Source organism: Bubalus bubalis, chromosome 22, assembly GCF_019923935.1.
Source record: "Bubalus bubalis isolate 160015118507 breed Murrah chromosome 22, NDDB_SH_1, whole genome shotgun sequence".
Taxonomy (NCBI): Eukaryota; Metazoa; Chordata; class Mammalia; order Artiodactyla; family Bovidae; genus Bubalus; species Bubalus bubalis.
In genome coordinates, this window is record NC_059178.1 from 34,422,088 (window position 1) to 34,439,235 (window position 17,148).

Consider the following 17,148-nt stretch of genomic DNA (forward strand, 5'->3'; position numbering starts at 1 on the left):
TTCAAAGATGATGACTGTGAGGTATGAGGTTAGAAGTCACTAACATTATTCTACCTGTTGCTTAGATAAACTCGCAAAACAAAGAGCTTTCATGTGTACATCGGAGATATGCAGATCCCAATGAATGTAATGAGAGTTCCCATTCTAAAGTCTTTTCTTTGTCAAAACATTTTCAATTCTCCTCATCTTTGTTTGTTATTTCAATTAATCACTCAAGTAATTAGCAAACATTTTTTCCTTCCTAAAGGTCTTCCCAAGTGGCTCAGTGGTAAGGAACCTGCCTCTCAATGCAGGAGATAAGGGTTCAATCTCTAGGGTGGGAAGATCCTCTGGGGTAGGAAATAGCAACCCACTACAGTGTTCTTGCCTGGGAAACCTCATGGAGAGAGGATCCATGGATCACTGAGTGGAACATCGCTTAGCAACTAAATAGCAATATGACCTAGACCAGAAAATAAAGAAAGGCTTCTCTTAGAAAGTGATATTTTAGATACAATTTCAAGATATTACTTGTGGGAGAGGAAGTGGGAGTAGGGAGACAAGCACATGCTGTTCGTGAGGGAGTATGGCTTTAAGGAGTGGCTGCCTAAGGGATAAAAGGGCAGGAAGGGAGTATAAAAATAGTATATATCCTCAGCTGACTTAAGATTTTTAAGTTCAGGCTCCAGAGACAAAATTATTTTCATTTGTGTGGCCCCAGAACATGCCAAAATGCCTGATATAGAGTAGGACCTTAATGAATGAATATTTGTTGAATAAACTAATATACATAGTAACAAGTTGAAATTACCCATAATTGATAGTGGCTTGAACTGATGATTTAATGTAGCAAATCATGAAATTTCTCAAAAACATTTTGTCTTTTTTTTTTTTTTAGAGCCACTAAGAAGCATATGCCGGAGAAGGCAATGGCACCCCACTCCAGTACTCTTGCCTGGAAAATCCCATGGACAGAGGAACCTGGTGGGCTGCAGTCGCTAAGAGTCAGACAAGACTAGGCGACTTCACTTTCACTTTTCACTTTCATGCATCGGAGAAGGAAATGGCAATCCACTCCAGTGTTCTTGCCTGGAGAATCCCAGGGACGGGGGAGCCTGGTGGGCTGCTGTCTATGGGGTCACACAGAGTCAGACACGACTGAAATGACTTAGCATAGCATAGCATAGCATAGCAAGAAGCATATGCACATGATAATGTTTACACTTTATAAAAGCTATAGCTGTAGCAACTGAACAACTTCCTCCAAGAATCAGTGGAAACAGATGAAACAGCCCTCAGGTCTAGCTATTCCCTCAGGTTACCTGGGTTTCTAAGGCACTCAGTTCCTGAGGGATTACTGTGATGGCTATCTCATTTGAAAATATTTGCACTGTAACTGAAGCTCTCAATTCTAAATACAGATGAGAAGAGTAGGAATGTCAGAAAATGTCAGAGCCATTGAAAGAATATTTTGTGTTTCATAAGCGACTGCCTTCTTGACCCTTACAATAAGGTCAACCATGAGAAGCCTAGCAGGCTCGCTCATTCCTCGGGTTCAAAGGAAGTGCTACCAAGTAGTCGAAGGTAAAAGATATCTCTCAGGCACGTATGTTTTCAACTTTTTACTCAGCACTTAACATTAACTGACTTCTAGCAATTTACCTAGTCTTTGTGGGTCGTAGTCTGAAAGCATGTAAACTGTAGGTAAAATACTAAGCACTCATAGGAAATAAATCTTATACATATTTGAAATAATAGGAATGTGTATATAAGAACACTAGGGGCCTTTCTTACTCTAATATCGGTCTTTGACCCCATCCTGACGCAGGGCTAAATTCCAGAGGGCTAAGAGCACTGAGTATCTATCCTTTGTTCTATTGAGGCAACTATGGGTGGGCTTCCAGACGGGGGCTGGCCACCAGAAAGCCGAAGCCTGATTAGAAGCTTGGAAGTTTCAGTCCCACCCTTATCCTCCAGAGAGGGGAGAAAAGCGGAAAGTGGAGTTAAGAACTAATCATGCTTATATCAGGAAACCTCCATAAAATCCCAGTAATAGGGGTTCAGGAAGCTTCCAAATTGAAAAACACACCCATACTAGGAGGGTGATGAAACAGAGCTTCTGCACTTAGGACCCCCCCCATCCAGACCTTGGCCTATGTATCTCTTTATCTGGCTGCTCCTGAGTAAGCTTCAGCATAGCCTTTAATGCATGGGCAATAACTAAGTGTTTACTTCAGCTCTGGAAGCCGCTATAGCAAGTTAATAGAGCCCAAGGTCAAGGTTATTGTTGTCATTGTTCAATCACTAAGTCCTGCCTGACTCTTTGCAACCTCATGGACTGTTAATACACCACACTTCTCTGTCCTTCACTATCTCCCAGCATTTACTCAAATCCACGTCTACTGAGTCAGTGATGCTATCTAACCATCTCATCGTCTGCCACCCTCTTCTCATTTTGCACTCAATCTTTTCCCAGCATCAGGGTCTTTTTCAATGGATCAGCTCTGTACATCAGGTGGCCAAAGTCCTGGAGCTTCAGCTTAAGCTTCAGTCCTTCCAGTGAATATTCAGAGTTGATTTCCTTTAGGATTGACTGGTTTGATTTTCTAGAAGTCCAAGGGACCCTCTTGAGTCTTCTCCAGCACCACAGTTAGAAAGCATCAATTCTTTGGTGCTCAGCCTTCTTTACTGTCCAGCTCTCACATCCATACAGGACTACTGGAAAAACCACAGCTTTGACTATACAGACAATTATCTACAAAGTGATGTCTCTGCTTTTTAATACATTGTCTAGGTTTGTCATAGCTTTCCTTCCAAAGAGCAAAAGTCTTAATTTTATGGCTGCAGTCAATGTCTGCAGTGATTTTGGAGCCCATGAAAATACAATCTGTCACTGCATCCACTCTTTTAACTTCTAATCATCATGAAGTCATTGGGCGCTGGTCTGAAGCACAGGTAATGAGGGGTCTTATGACTGGCATCTGAAGTGGAAAGGGCAGTTCTGTGGTGTGAGCCCTTCACCTGTGTGATGTAAAACTGTCTCCAGGAGACAGAGTCAGGATTGAGCTAAACTGAAGGACATTGAGCTAGCATCATTGAGAATTGCCTGTTGTGGGGGGGAACCTTCTCCACACATCTGGTAACCAGAAGTGTCAGAAATAAAGTGCTGTGTGACTCAGAGGGAAGAAACTGGACTTTTAGGCAGGAAGGAAGAACTGACATGACTTTTTCTAATTCAATCTAACATAAGCCTTGTTCTTTATACATATTACACATTCCGAGAATCATTTCCATTCCCCTACTCTAATTCTCCTATTTTGTGCTTGTTTTTGGACTACAACATTGAAATTCTAGGAAGAGTGGCAAATTAATACTCAGTTCAGTCGCTCAGTTCAGTTGTTAAGTCATGTCCGACTCTTTGCGATCCCATGAATCGCAGCACGCCAAGCCTCCCTGTCCATCACCAACTCAAGGAGTCTACCCAAATCCATGTCCATCGAGTTGGTGATGCCATCCAGCCATCTCATCCTCTGTCGTCCCCTTCCCCTCCTGCCCCAAATCCCTCCCAGCATTAGGGTCTTTTCCAATGAGTCAACTCTTCTCATGAGGTAGCCAAAGTATTGGAGTTTCAGCTTCAACATCAGTCCTTCCAGTGAACACCCTGGACTGATCTCCTTTAGGATGGACTGGTTGGATCTCCTTGCAGTCCAAGGGACTGTCAAGAGTCTTCTCCAACACCACAGTTCAAAAGCATCAATTCTTCGGTGCTCAGCTTTCTTCACAGTCCAACTCTCACATCCATACATGACCACTGGAAAAAACATAGCCTTGACTAGACGGACCTTTGTTGGCAAAGTAATGTCTCTGCTTTTATTTATTTTTTTTTATTTTATTTTATTTTTAAACTTTACATAACTGTATTAGTTTTGCCAAATATCAAAATGAATGAATCTGCTTTTAAATATGCTATCTAGGTTGGTCGTAACTTTCCTTCCAAGGAGTAAGTGTCTTTTAATTTCATGGCTGCAGTCACCATCTGCAGTTATTTTGGAGCCCAAAAAATAAAGTCTGACACTGTTTCCACTGTTTCCCCATCTATTTCCCGTGAAGTGATAGGACCGGATGCCATTATCTTAGTTTTCTGAATGTTGAGCTTTAAGCCAACTTTTTCACTCTCCTCCTTCACTTTCATCAAGAGGCTTTTTAGTTTCTCTTCAAATTAATATTCACAAAATTCAAATTATGTTAATTTGATTTTACAATATCAAATAAATGATACACTTATGTGGGTACTCTAAAGGGTCATAAGAAAAATAACCTCATGCTTATTGAGAAGCTTCATTATGTTGCTGCCCAGCTGTCACGTATGATCTCTATGTGTGACTGTTTGTTCTGACCATAGATTGAAGGTTATAGTGAAAATTCACACCGTTTGTACTTATTTTTCTCTCAGGGAAAATAAGGGGACTCTAAAAATAATATTCACACAAGGCTATCAGGCAGCAAACTAGAATTTTCGTTTCTGTAAATGATAGTGCAAGTTATATCCCATTATATTTCTATTTTGATAACAATATCTCTGAACTGTGCCTGGTATTTCCCACTTTGTCCTACATGTTTTTACTACCTGTCTCACATGACATTATTTCCTGTGGATCTCCTTGTAGAAATTGCTTTGATTCCCTTTTATTAGCTCCAACTGGACCCTCTGGTATTTGGCTCTCCTTCTGTAAGTATAGCTCTATCTCTTCAAAGTACCAATTAAATAATTCACTTGTTTTCTACATCCTGCTTATTGCTAAATATATCCATTTCCTCCATTTATGAAGAGTGGGTTGGTTTGACCAGGCCTTTCCTGCATTGTTTGCTTGTTTAATTCCTTGGGAGTTCTTGAATCCCTGTTATTCTGCCAAACACATTACTTGAAATTCAATAGACTTGTTTTTAGATGGCTCCCGTCTTTCTTCTTAAAGGACATGTGCCTGATTGCCAAGGCAAACATGTTCTAGAAGTCATTGTTTGATATCAACACTAAAGTAGTTCACTACCATTGGAATTGTGTCCATTATGTTTTTTTCTACTTATTTTTGTATTTAGGAGTATTTTCTTTAGGCAGAAGTAGTCCTTGTTCTTGCTTCTCTTTTACAGCTTTTAATGTATCTACCTACTTATTAATAATTCATTTGAGATTCTGTAAAAGGAAGATGTCTCCTCCTTCTTTAACAGATAAGAAGTTGAGTTTACCTCTTAACCATCTTAAGATGTATAGAACAAGTGCTAATTCAAGTGAACTATCACTGCTTTTTAAGTTAAAATGATTCAATAGGTAACTTCATTGGTATGAGTATCTATTCTATGGATAGTAAAAGCCATTCTGTCATTATTATAATTATATTAATAATTATTTGCAAGTTATTTGCAGCATTATTTACTCAGTTGGTTCAGTGTTAGATGTTTATATATTTTTGAGAGTGAGAAGTAAAATAATCACTTCTGGTGAACTGTGATGAAACTGCACCTGTCAAAATATGCATTATTTTGCAATGAATTAATGGAAAAAGTAAATCTTTTTTTACTCTAGAGTATATCATATCATTGTAACCTTCCCCATTTTCCAAAAAGAAATATCACACACACATACACACAAGTACATAAAACATAAATATAGAACTCAATGATTTATGACAAAAGAGAAACCCAAGTAAATACCACTAGATCCAGAAAGAGAACATTCAGTTAAGTTCAGTTCAGTCACTCAGTTGTGATTGACTCTCTGTAACCCCATGGACTGCAGCACACCAGGCTTCCCTGTCCATCACCAGTTCCTGGAGCTTGCTCAAACTCATGTCCATTGAGCCAGTGATGCCATCCAACCATCTCATCCTCTGTCGTCCCCTTCTTCTCCTGCCTTCAATATTGCCCAGCATCATGGTCTTTTCCAATGAGTCAATTCTTCCCATCAGGAGGCCAAAGTATTGGCATTTCAGCTCCAGCATCAGTCCTTCCAATGAATATTCAGGACTGATTTCCTTTAGGATGAACTGGCTTGATCTCCTTGTAGTCCAAGAGACTCTCAAGAGTCTTCTCCAACAACACAGTTCAAAAGCATCGATTCTTCAGCACTCAGCTTTCTTTATAGTCCAACTCTCACATCCATACATGACTACTGGAAAAACCATAGCTTTGACTAGACAGACTTTTGTCCACAAAGTTATGTCTGCTTTTTAGTGCTGTCTAGGTAGGTCATAGCTTTTCTTCCAAGGAGCAAGTGTCTTTTAATTTCATGGCTTCAGCAACCATCTGCAGTGATTTTGGAGACCAAGAAAATAAATTCTCTCACTGTTTCCATTGTTTCCCAGTCTATTTGCCATGAAGTGATGTGACTGGATGCTACGATCTTAGTTTTCTGAATGTTGAGCTGTAAGCCAACTTTTTACTCTCCTCTTTCACTTTCATCAAGAGGCTTTTGAGTTCCTCTTCACTTTGTGCCATGAGGGTGCTATCATCTGCGTATCTGAGGTTATTGATATTTCTCCCAGCAATCTTGATTTCAGCATGTGTTTCATCCAGACCGGCATTTCTCATGATGTACTCTGCATAGAAGTTAAATAAGCAGGGTGACAATATATAGCTTTGATGTACTCCTTTCCCAATTTAGAACCAGTCTGCTGTTCCATGTCCAGTTCTAACTGTTGCTTCTTGACCTACATATAGCTTTCTCAGGAGGCAGGTCAAATGATCTGGTATTCCTACCTCTTGAAGAATTTTCCACAGTTTGTTGTGATCCAAATAGTCAAAGGCTTTGGTGTAGTCAATAAAGCAGAAATAGATGTTTTTCTGGAACTCTCTTTTTCAATGGTCCAACAGATGTTGGCAATTTTATCTGTGGCGTCTCTGGCTTTTCCATATCCAGCTTGAACATCTGGAATTTCATGGTTCACATACTGTTGAAGCCTGGCTTGAAGAATTTTGAGCATTTCCAGCATCTCAAAAGCCATGTTTATTCTTCTCACAATCACAATCCACCTCTTTTCTTAAGGTGAAGACTATCCTGACTTTAGTCACTATGGTGTGTTTTTTGCTTGTTTTTGTTTTTATATAAATGTTAATAACTTTTTAAGTGCCCTCCTATGTCTTACTTTTTTTCCTCAGGATTGTCTTCTATTTATGGCCATGTAGCAGCAATTTATTGTAATTGCCTTGTTGCATTTTTAAATATAAATGCACCATAATTTTATTTATCTTATCTATGTTCATGGTCATTTTGATTATTTTGGATTATGTCAACTTTGGGTACATAATAGTAAGCAAGTTGCAGTTATAAGTAGTGATGATATTATCAGTCCAAATCTAAGAATTCGATAGATAATTCCAAATAATTTTCCAGAGTGATTATCCAATTTAAACTCTAACTATTGGGATTTAAGAGTTCCTATTGCCCCACATCCTTACCAACTATATTAGCCATAAAAGCCAGTCTGTGGATTGCCTTTTGGATTCTTTAATTAATCAATAAAACCTGATTTTAATATATTCTCATTTTTTGGTATTTTCCTTTAAGATAATTATTTTTGAGTATGTTCTATTTAACAAATCATAGAAGCATTTTTATATTCTCTCTTATATATTCAAAATTCCCAAAAGAGAAGTCACATAAAAGAGAAATGTCCTGTTCATATACACTTTCACATGAAGAAACTAAGAAGCAGCAGAAATTACAATTTGTATTTTGGATTTAGCTTTAATTTTCATTTTTTCAATGTCATTTGACCTTGATCTACTTTCCATCTAGTAAAAGCTTTTGAAATTTACCTGTTTTAAATAACTACATTTCAGTTTAATGAGAATAGACTGGGTAGCTGGTAGGGAATTTTTCAATCTGAGAAGCTAATAAACAATTCTATCCTAAAAATGTTCTATATTTGAAGCTCAAGAGAAGAAATCAAGTAGGATTCAGGACTAGGAAAAAGGAGTACAAAAATTAGGTGACAATACTAGATGACAATTTCAGTCGGCAATAGTATTATTGAAAAATTAATTAAGGAAATTATTAAATAATATTTGATACAGCTACATTTTGAGGTAAAAAGACACATTTTCATCTCAACTATCAACAGAGTCAGTTCAGTTCAGTTGCTCAGTGGTGTCTGACTCTGTGACCCCATGGACTGCAGCATGCCAGGCCTCCTGGTCCATCACCAACTCCCAGAGTCTACTCAAATTCAAGTCCACTGAGTTTATGGAGTCCAACCCACCAAGTCCACCTCACTCCAGTACTCTCGCCTGGAAAATTCCATGGACAGAGGAGCCTGGTAGGCAGCAGTCCATTGGATTGCGAAGAGTCGGACATGACTGAGCGACTTCACTTTCACTTTTCACTTTCATGCATTGGAGAAGGAAATGGCAACCCACTCCAGTGTTCTTGCCTGGAGAATCCCAGGGACGGGGGAGCCTGGTGGGCTGCAGTCTATGGGGTCGCACAGAGTCGGACACGACTGAATTGACTTAGCAGCAGCAGCAGCAGAGTTGGTGATGCCATCCAACCATCTCATCCTCTGTCATCCTGACTTCAATCTTTCCCAGCATCAGGGTCTTTTCCACTGAGTCAGTTTTTCTCATCAGGTGGCCAAAGTATTAGAGTTTCAGCTTCAGCATCAGTCCTTCCAATGAATATTTAGGACTGATTTCCTTTAGGATGGGCTGGTTGGATCTCCTTGCAGTCCAGGGGACCATCTTAGCTATGTATTTCTTATAAAAACAAAAATGAAATGGGAGTCTACTGTGTTTATTGAAACCAAATACAGTACTTTCCATAGTCATATTTATTCTCATGTTATCTCTAGACAGAAGCCCTAAAACCATATGATATGCATGTTTTTTTTAATTGAGATTTTCAACATTATTTGTTAAGTATGCCTTTCTGTCATATATTGGTGAGCATTTCAACCACTGTCTTAACTATTATTGTGGTATAATAAGATATAATGCCAAATCAATCCCGACCATTACTTCTGCCTAAACAATCCTCCCTTCATATACAAAAAGGAAGAAATAATTGACCCAATTTGCATAATGCTTTAATGTAGTCATGCTGAGCAACATGATTCACAGATAATCAACTTTGTTAAAGATAATAGTGTTCCAAATTTTAATAGAGTGCTGTTACATTGTTTGAGGGAGGGGCAGGGAGGGGAGAAAAGCAGATGTTTCCAGGGAATTTAGAGTGGTTTAAGCAACAAAACAAAAAGAGATACTAATTATTAAAGCAGTGTTTAAAAACAATTTCAAATAGAAAGATTTCTTCAAACACAGAGGTCCTCTATGGACTTTCAGTGACAATATACAGCCTTGACGTACTCCTTTTCCTATTTCGAACCAGTCTGTTGTTCCATGTCCAGTTCTAACTGTTGCTTCCTGACCTGCGTACAAATTTCTCAAGAGGCAGATCAGGTGGTCTGGTAGTCCCATCTCTTTCAGACAGCCATATCCAACTATAAATACTTGGGTGTGGTTATGTTCCAATAAAACTTTATTTACAAGAACAGGCAGCTGGCCAAATCTTCCCAGTGAACCATAGTGGGCAAACTCCTGCACTGGACATTTTCAGCTCCAAGTGTGGTTCGCAGCCCACCAGTAGCAGCATTGCTTAAGAGCAGGACAAGCTACATAGACTGTGAGGTTTAAAGCAAAATAAAAGTGGAGGACACTTTGTTCATAAGTTACTAAGAAAATTAAAATGCCGATAGAAGAGCATTAAATCAAGTGTGAAGTCTTTGTGTAACTGCACAGGTCACAGACCTGAGAATGCAGCCCAGTCCAGGAGCTGGTTAAAAATGTACACCCTCAGCCCCTACCCCTGACCTACTGAAAGAGAATCTGCATATCAATAAGATCCCAAAATGATTCATATGTATATATGTTTTGAGAAGCCCTGATAGACTAAAATTATTTTAAGGTAGTATTTCTGGCTAGAAACTCTCTAATAACACCTAAGTAATTACTTCTGTCTGTCAGAAATCTACTTTGAAATTCATACAAAACTGTTCACAAAATAATTAAAAAACTGAAATCAACAAGTATTCTGTTTTCTCTAATCTTCCAATTAATGATTCAGTTTTTCTTCTTGAGCTCTCACTACATTTGATTGGCTGCTGAGGGCTGATCATTCCCATCCAGATACTTTTCTCTCTTGTTCCACCAGCTCTCAGAAGAGTGCAGTGGATAAGAACGTTGATTCTGGAGCTGGAAGCCCAAGTCTGTGCGCTGGCTCCACCTGTTACCAGCTGTTTGGTGTTTGGCAGGATACTTCTTTAATGTTTCAGTTCCCTCTTCCTTTAAATAGAGAAGATAATAACTCAAACCATCACTGTGAGGATGAAATGTGTTTTCTATGTAAACACTCAATTAGTGTCTAACACATAGTAAACACTTACAAGTATTAGATTTATTATCTGTTCATTCCCATCACCTTCAGAATTCTTTTGGCCTTCATAAACAGTTTCCTGAGCTCTTGCAACATTAACTGTTTTCAATTTCACATGGTAATTAGCATTAACTGCACATCAAACCACTCCATCCTAAAGGAAATTAGTCCTGAAAATTCACTGGAAGGACTGATGCTGAAGCTAAAAGGCCAATACTTTTGCCACCTGATGTGAAGAACTGACTCCTTGGAAAAGATCCTGATGGTGGGAAAGACTGAAGGCAGGAGGAGAAGGGGACGACAGAGGATGAGATGGTTGGATGGCATCATCCACTCTATGGATGAGTTTGAGCAAGGTCCGGGAGTTGGTGATGGACAGGGAAGCCTGGCATGCTGCAGTCCATGGGCTCACAAAGAATTGGACATGACTGAGTGACTGAACTGAACTGAACTGCACAGTGTTTGGGAAGCAAAGTTAGCCATGCCACTTGAGTACAGAAATAATAAGAAATTTTTTGAGCATAATATAATGGGAGATAGGTAATAGTCTAAGGATGAAGTCAACACAATGAGATCAAGTGCAAGATACCAACTATAATAGATTCAGTTGAGTCCAAGCATGCCTTGAGAATAAAATTGAGGAAGGTCTAGAACAGAGACAGAAATTATAGCTATTTGGCCACATCTGGCCTACTGTCTCTTTTCATAAAGTTTTTAAAAAATATTTATTTGGCTGCCTTAGATACTAGTTTGGTGCTGAGACTCTCTAGTTGTGGTACGGGCTTAGTTGCTCTGAGGAACGTGGGGTCTTAGTTCCCTGACCAGAAATCAAACCCTCATCTTCTGCATTGCAAGATAGATTCCTAGCCACTAGACCACCAGAGAAGTCCCTAAAGAAAGTTTTCATGCAACACAGTCATGCCTGTTCGTTTTCATATTTTCAATAGTTGCTTTTGCACCACAATGGTATAATTGAGTAGTTGTGACAGAGACCTATGGCCAACAAGACGTAAAATATTTACTATTTGGCCCTTGACAGAATTAAACAAACAACAAAGTACTGGTTGTGGAGTATCACAGAATGCAAGGCAGAGTTAGTGGGATTTTTCAGATAGAGCTCAATTATTGAAAGAATCCTTCAAAACAGGACTGAGAAGAATAAATTTGGAAAGAAATCCAAGTCGTCTGGCTGAGAATCAGGCCCTAGAGCCTGAGTGGGCCCTGAACTAAAAACAGAATATTCAGAGTTCACTGTTTATTTTCATTGCTGAATCATTTGAGGACTTAACCCTCTTTACAGAAGAAGCTACAACTACTTCTAAAATACAATTTTTAGTGTTTTGATAAGTGGACTCTGTTGACTGTGGGGAAATATACAGAAGTTGACATAAAGCTTACTGATGACTCCAATGATTAGTCTACCACAATTATCATCCTTAAAAAATCCAATCATGTAAACTTATTTTGACACCACCATATAAAAACTCTGACGGGGTATGTAAATTCTGCTTTGGAAAGTCATGTAAATTCAGCATTCCAGAGGTATCACTGCATACTTGGCTTTGAATATGGAAATATTTAGCTTGGAATCCAGCTTTTGCAGATGTTTTCCCTATAACCTGAAAATCCTTCCCTTGCCCTTCTCCACATAGCAGATTGTAATTCATTCTATAAAAAGCCAGTTCAAATACCATCTGTTCTGGAAATCCTTTCACTAGTCTTGCCGGCATAATTAGTTATTCTTTTCACTGTAAGTGGAGAAGATCATGTTATAACCCAGGGGGCTAGTGGACACATGGAGCAGAAATCCAACATCTCAGCAGGGCATTGTCTAGGAGTGATGTCTTCCACATGCAGCAAGCCAGAGTAACAGAGACTACTCCCAGTGTTGGTAGGAACAAAAAGCAGAAATCCACCATTCCTGGGATTCATCCCAACACTGACACCATAAGAAGATAAGCTCGTATAGTTGCTGTTCTCCCTTAAGTGGAAATGTTCGACAAGCAAAAACTTTCCAAAATGAGTTGACAGATGAAACCGCCTGGTAGTCTTTGCAGTGGTTTTGTGAGTAGATAGTGCCCTCAGAATAATATGGGAAAATGCCACTGTATAAAATAGACACTGAGCAAGAAAAAGGGAGGTGAAAGAATTAAACTGGGTAGAATTTTTCTATCACACACACACACACACACCTGAAAGGGGTTCAAAGGTTTCTGCCCTCCATGATCACCAGTAAGGTGATTACTCCTCTCTTGTGAATGGGGATTCCTTGATTAAGATCAAGAGTAGACTACTGCGCCATGCCTCTGGATGATGTAATCTTCCCCGGAAAAAGCAAAATGGTGACTTTTTTTCCACATAGAGAACTTTTACGTCATAATGTCTCATTGTTTCCATTTTGCTCAAACTCTTTGATGGTTTTTGCTTTATTTTCTCTTAGAATCTTATTCAGTTGTGTCACAACAAGAAGGAGTTTCTTTCTTTTTTAATTGGAAAGAGGTTTCTATTTGTTTGGAAAAATTGTTTCCCATTCCTCCAATGTCTTTTCGCCATATGTTAAAGCCAAAATGAATCCCTGATGGAGACCCAGGAAATAATAAGCATGGAAGAGAGCCTTCAAGGGCTTTTTTTCCTAGTAAGTTTAAAAGGACTTCTCATAGATAGTATGAATAACAGGGCATTTTTTCAGCTGGAAGATGACAGGTTTGAGTTCAAAGTAAGCAGGACTCATTTGCCTGGAGTGCCCCTTCTAGTCATTAACTAATAAACCTGAAGCAGCACTTAATATTTGATGGAAAATTAGAGTTCACATATATTAACACTGGACTTAGATCACTATGGCTAACAGAGTCTTTGGATAAAAAAATAGACAAGGCTGACACAAAGGACTTACCTATGAAATTCTACAGACCATATATCTGAATTTTCAGTACAGCTAGTTAATACAAAAATAATAAAAGAACATAACTTTTGGAGATTTTTAAACATTGGTTTACATAAATGGACCAATGAGGAAATTAAAATAAAATTACATATGCATTGGAAAGAAGAGATGGCATGAAAACTGCATGAGAACATATTTTAAATTTGTCTGAAAATATAATAATGGAAAATTCATCACTTTATCATCATTTGCTAAGTCACTTCAGTCATGTCCGACTCTGTGCGACCTCATAGACAGCAGCCCACCAGGCTCCCCCGTCCCTGGGACTCTCCAGGCAAGCACACTGGAATGGGTTGCCATTTCCTTCTCCAGTGCGTGAAAGTGAAGTTGCTCAGTCGTGTCTGACTCTTAGCAACCCCATGGAATGCAGCCCACCAGGCTCCTCCGTCCATGGGATTCTCCAGGCAAGAGTACTAGAGTAGGGTGCCATTGCCTTCTCCGTTATCATTGTATACTACTGTTTAAATACCCACATCCACATGCATACAAACATACACATGAGAATGAATGAATCCAACTCAAAAAGTAACAAATATGGAAACTAAAGTAAATGTTATCAAAGAGATGTCTCTACAAAAGTCATTGTGTACCAATGGTTTTACAAGTGATTTCTTAAAAATCTCCTCATGATAGGTAATTACTCCTCTAGGGAAATAGTCTAAGGAAAGGAGATATCTCTGAGAAGTATAGACAACTATACACAAGGCATCCACTGAGGTGTAATTTATTTTAGATAATTTGGAAATCTTACTGTATATTGTAAATCAAAGCCAAAGAAAGTTAAGGAGCAGCCTTAACTCTGTCTCTCATACTTGTCACACAATCTGCCAGGAAATCATATCGGCTCTTCCTTCAAAATATACCACAAATAATCAAATCATCTATATCTTACCACTTAAACTGCTACCACTCTGCTCTGAGCCACAGTCCTCTCTTGCCTGAACCCTGCTGCTGCTACTGCTAAGTCACTTCAGTCGTGTCTGACTCTGTGTGACCCCATAGACGGCAGCCCACCAGGCTCCCCCGTCCCTGGGATTCTCCAGGCAAGAACACTGGAGTGGGTTGCCATTTCCTTCTCCAATGCATGAAAGTGAAAAGTGAAAGTGAAGTCGCTCAGTTGCGTCCGACTCTTAGCGACCCCATAGACTGCAGCCTACCAGGCTCCTCCGTCCATGGGATTTTCCAGGCAAGAGTACTGGAGTGGGGTGCCATTGCTTTCTCCAGCCTGAACCCTGCAGTGGTCTTTAACTGGTCTCCCTGTTTACATTTTGATTTCTCCACCCCAGATTCTCTTTACAGAGCAATAGGAGGAATTCTGCTAACATTTATATCTAATCATAACTTTTTTATCAAAATAATTCAATTATTTCCCTACAAACTCAAAGTGAAATTCAGAAACAACTCTGGCTTATACAGTCTGGGACCCCGATGCCTCCTTTATCTGATCTCTGCTGCTGCCACTGCTAAGTCGCTTCAGTTGTGTCCAACTCTGTGCAGCCCCATAGACGGCAGCCTACTAGGCTCCCCCGTCCCTGGGATTCTCCAGGCAAGAACACTGGAGTGGGTTGCCATTTCCTTCTCCAATGCATGAAAGTGAAAAAATAAAGTGAAGTCGCTTAGTTATGTCCGAGGCCTAGCTTATCTGATCCCTAATGATCTTCTTATTTACTGGATTCCTCCAGTCTCTTATTTCCCTGGGGCCTCTTGAGGTACCAAGCATCTTCTTCAGGACTTGACTTTGCTCTTGCTGTTGCATCTGCCTGGAACTTTCTTCCCTCAATAACCAGACAGCTTTACCTCTCACTTCCTTCCACTCTTTTCCAAAACATTATTACCTCATCAAAAAAGCATCCCTAACAAAGCTTTCTAAAATAGAGAATTTTCCATCTTTCACTTTATTCCACTTTAATTCTTCTTAGTGCTTATATTAGATTATATATTTATTGATTTATTATCTATTTCCTCCAGCTAGAAAACAAATCCCATGAAAGCAGGGATGTTTTGTTTGTTTGGTTTTGGTTTTTGCCCTTGTGTCCAGTGTCTGGAAAAGTACATGGAGAACAAGAGAAGCTCAATGAATATTTTTTGAATTAAAAATAGATGAAAATAATATCACAAGAAGTATGAAATAAATTGTGGATTTACCCATATGACTGCATTGCATGTAATTGTTAATATAGATGTCAAGACCATGGAACACTTAATATTTGAATTTAAACATGAAATTCAATCTACAAATGTGCACACAGAATATTCTGTCAACAATCCACAAATTTTATATGCATGGGAAAAGCATAAGGAGATAAACCAAATCCCAACAAGACTTTCTCAGAGTGGTACATATAACAGTATTTGTTATATTATCTAGTATATTTTCTTTCATCTTTAACTTTTCAGTGTATATCTTTAATTAGGAAAAAAATTTAAGAATTGAGCACCTACTGTATCCATCCCACTGGGTTGGGCCTGGTGGATATGAAGTTAATGGATGCTCTAATTTTAACTGGGATTAAAGATAAATAAACCAATTACTATAATCTTGGTAAAATTATGACAAATTTCACATGAGCAATATGTGTGTTCATCAATTTCTTAAGGCCTTTATTTCCCACTAAATAAATAAAGATAAATAAAGTACAATAGAGATAATATATATCTTCATAATTCTGTGGTGATATAAGGTGAGATAATGTGAGTAAAAGCCTCAATACAACTTACTAATACTACGCTATTATTCATTTTTATAGATATTTTTATAAGTATAGTACAGGGCGGAGTGACTCCTCTTTTGAGTAACATCAGGGAAGACACCATGAAGTAATAAGTACTAGACTGAGCTGAAAAGGTAATGATATTTGACTGTAGAGCCAACAGAATGGCTAATGTAGGCTATAATATAAAAAACTGCAAATCTTAGTGGCTCAAGATAACAAAAGAATATCTTATACAGCCTGAATTTCTAATGCAGGTTCACATGGGAGGGACTGTCCCAGGTCATCAAAATCCCCCAGGAACTCACCTGGACAAAGGCTTTATCTTGACCTGTAATTGACCCGTGAAGCTACGAGAGCAGGATGCACTGAATCATGGGCTGTCTCTGAAATTTGCAAGGCAGAAGTGACACACTTCACTTTCACTCACATTTCAACAGCCAAGTAAAGCTATAAGGCTAATTCTACCTTCAAATTGATGGCAAGTCTTCCTACCCTTCACATGAAAGTTAAAGAGCTGGAAATACTTCGTGAAAGCACTAATGATCACAGAGAGAGACTGACAAGGAGACGTGGTGGATTTGTTTCACCATTAGAATAATTTGGGCAATGATACCAGGTAAGGCCCTGACAAAAACAAGATGAGCCTATATCATATTCAGCAGCATGTCAGGACGGATACCCCAAACCTGCTACTCAAAAACATGCCAGAAAATGTTGAATATCATCTTATAAAGAATAGTTTAAAATGCATGTCTGAGCTAGCAATAAAATCAGAGTAATCCTTAGAGGCAGAAAGCAAACAGAAAGCATAAATCCACAGTAATAAGTGAAATAAAGTCCATGGCTTCTCTGGGAAAAGGTGTACATCCCTTAATATAGAGCTTTGATTTTAATAACACTTGTGTGCCCAGAGCCCACACAAAGTGAAAAGATCAAGTCAGGGATCACATATAAAGCTGAGATTCAAGCAGTGAAAAGAGTGAACCTGGAAAAATAAGTAAAATGGAAAAGTAGTCATTTGCGAAGATAGACTGTTCAAAGCTTGTCAGTCTTACATTTGGATTTCAGAATTATTACCCACAAGTTGG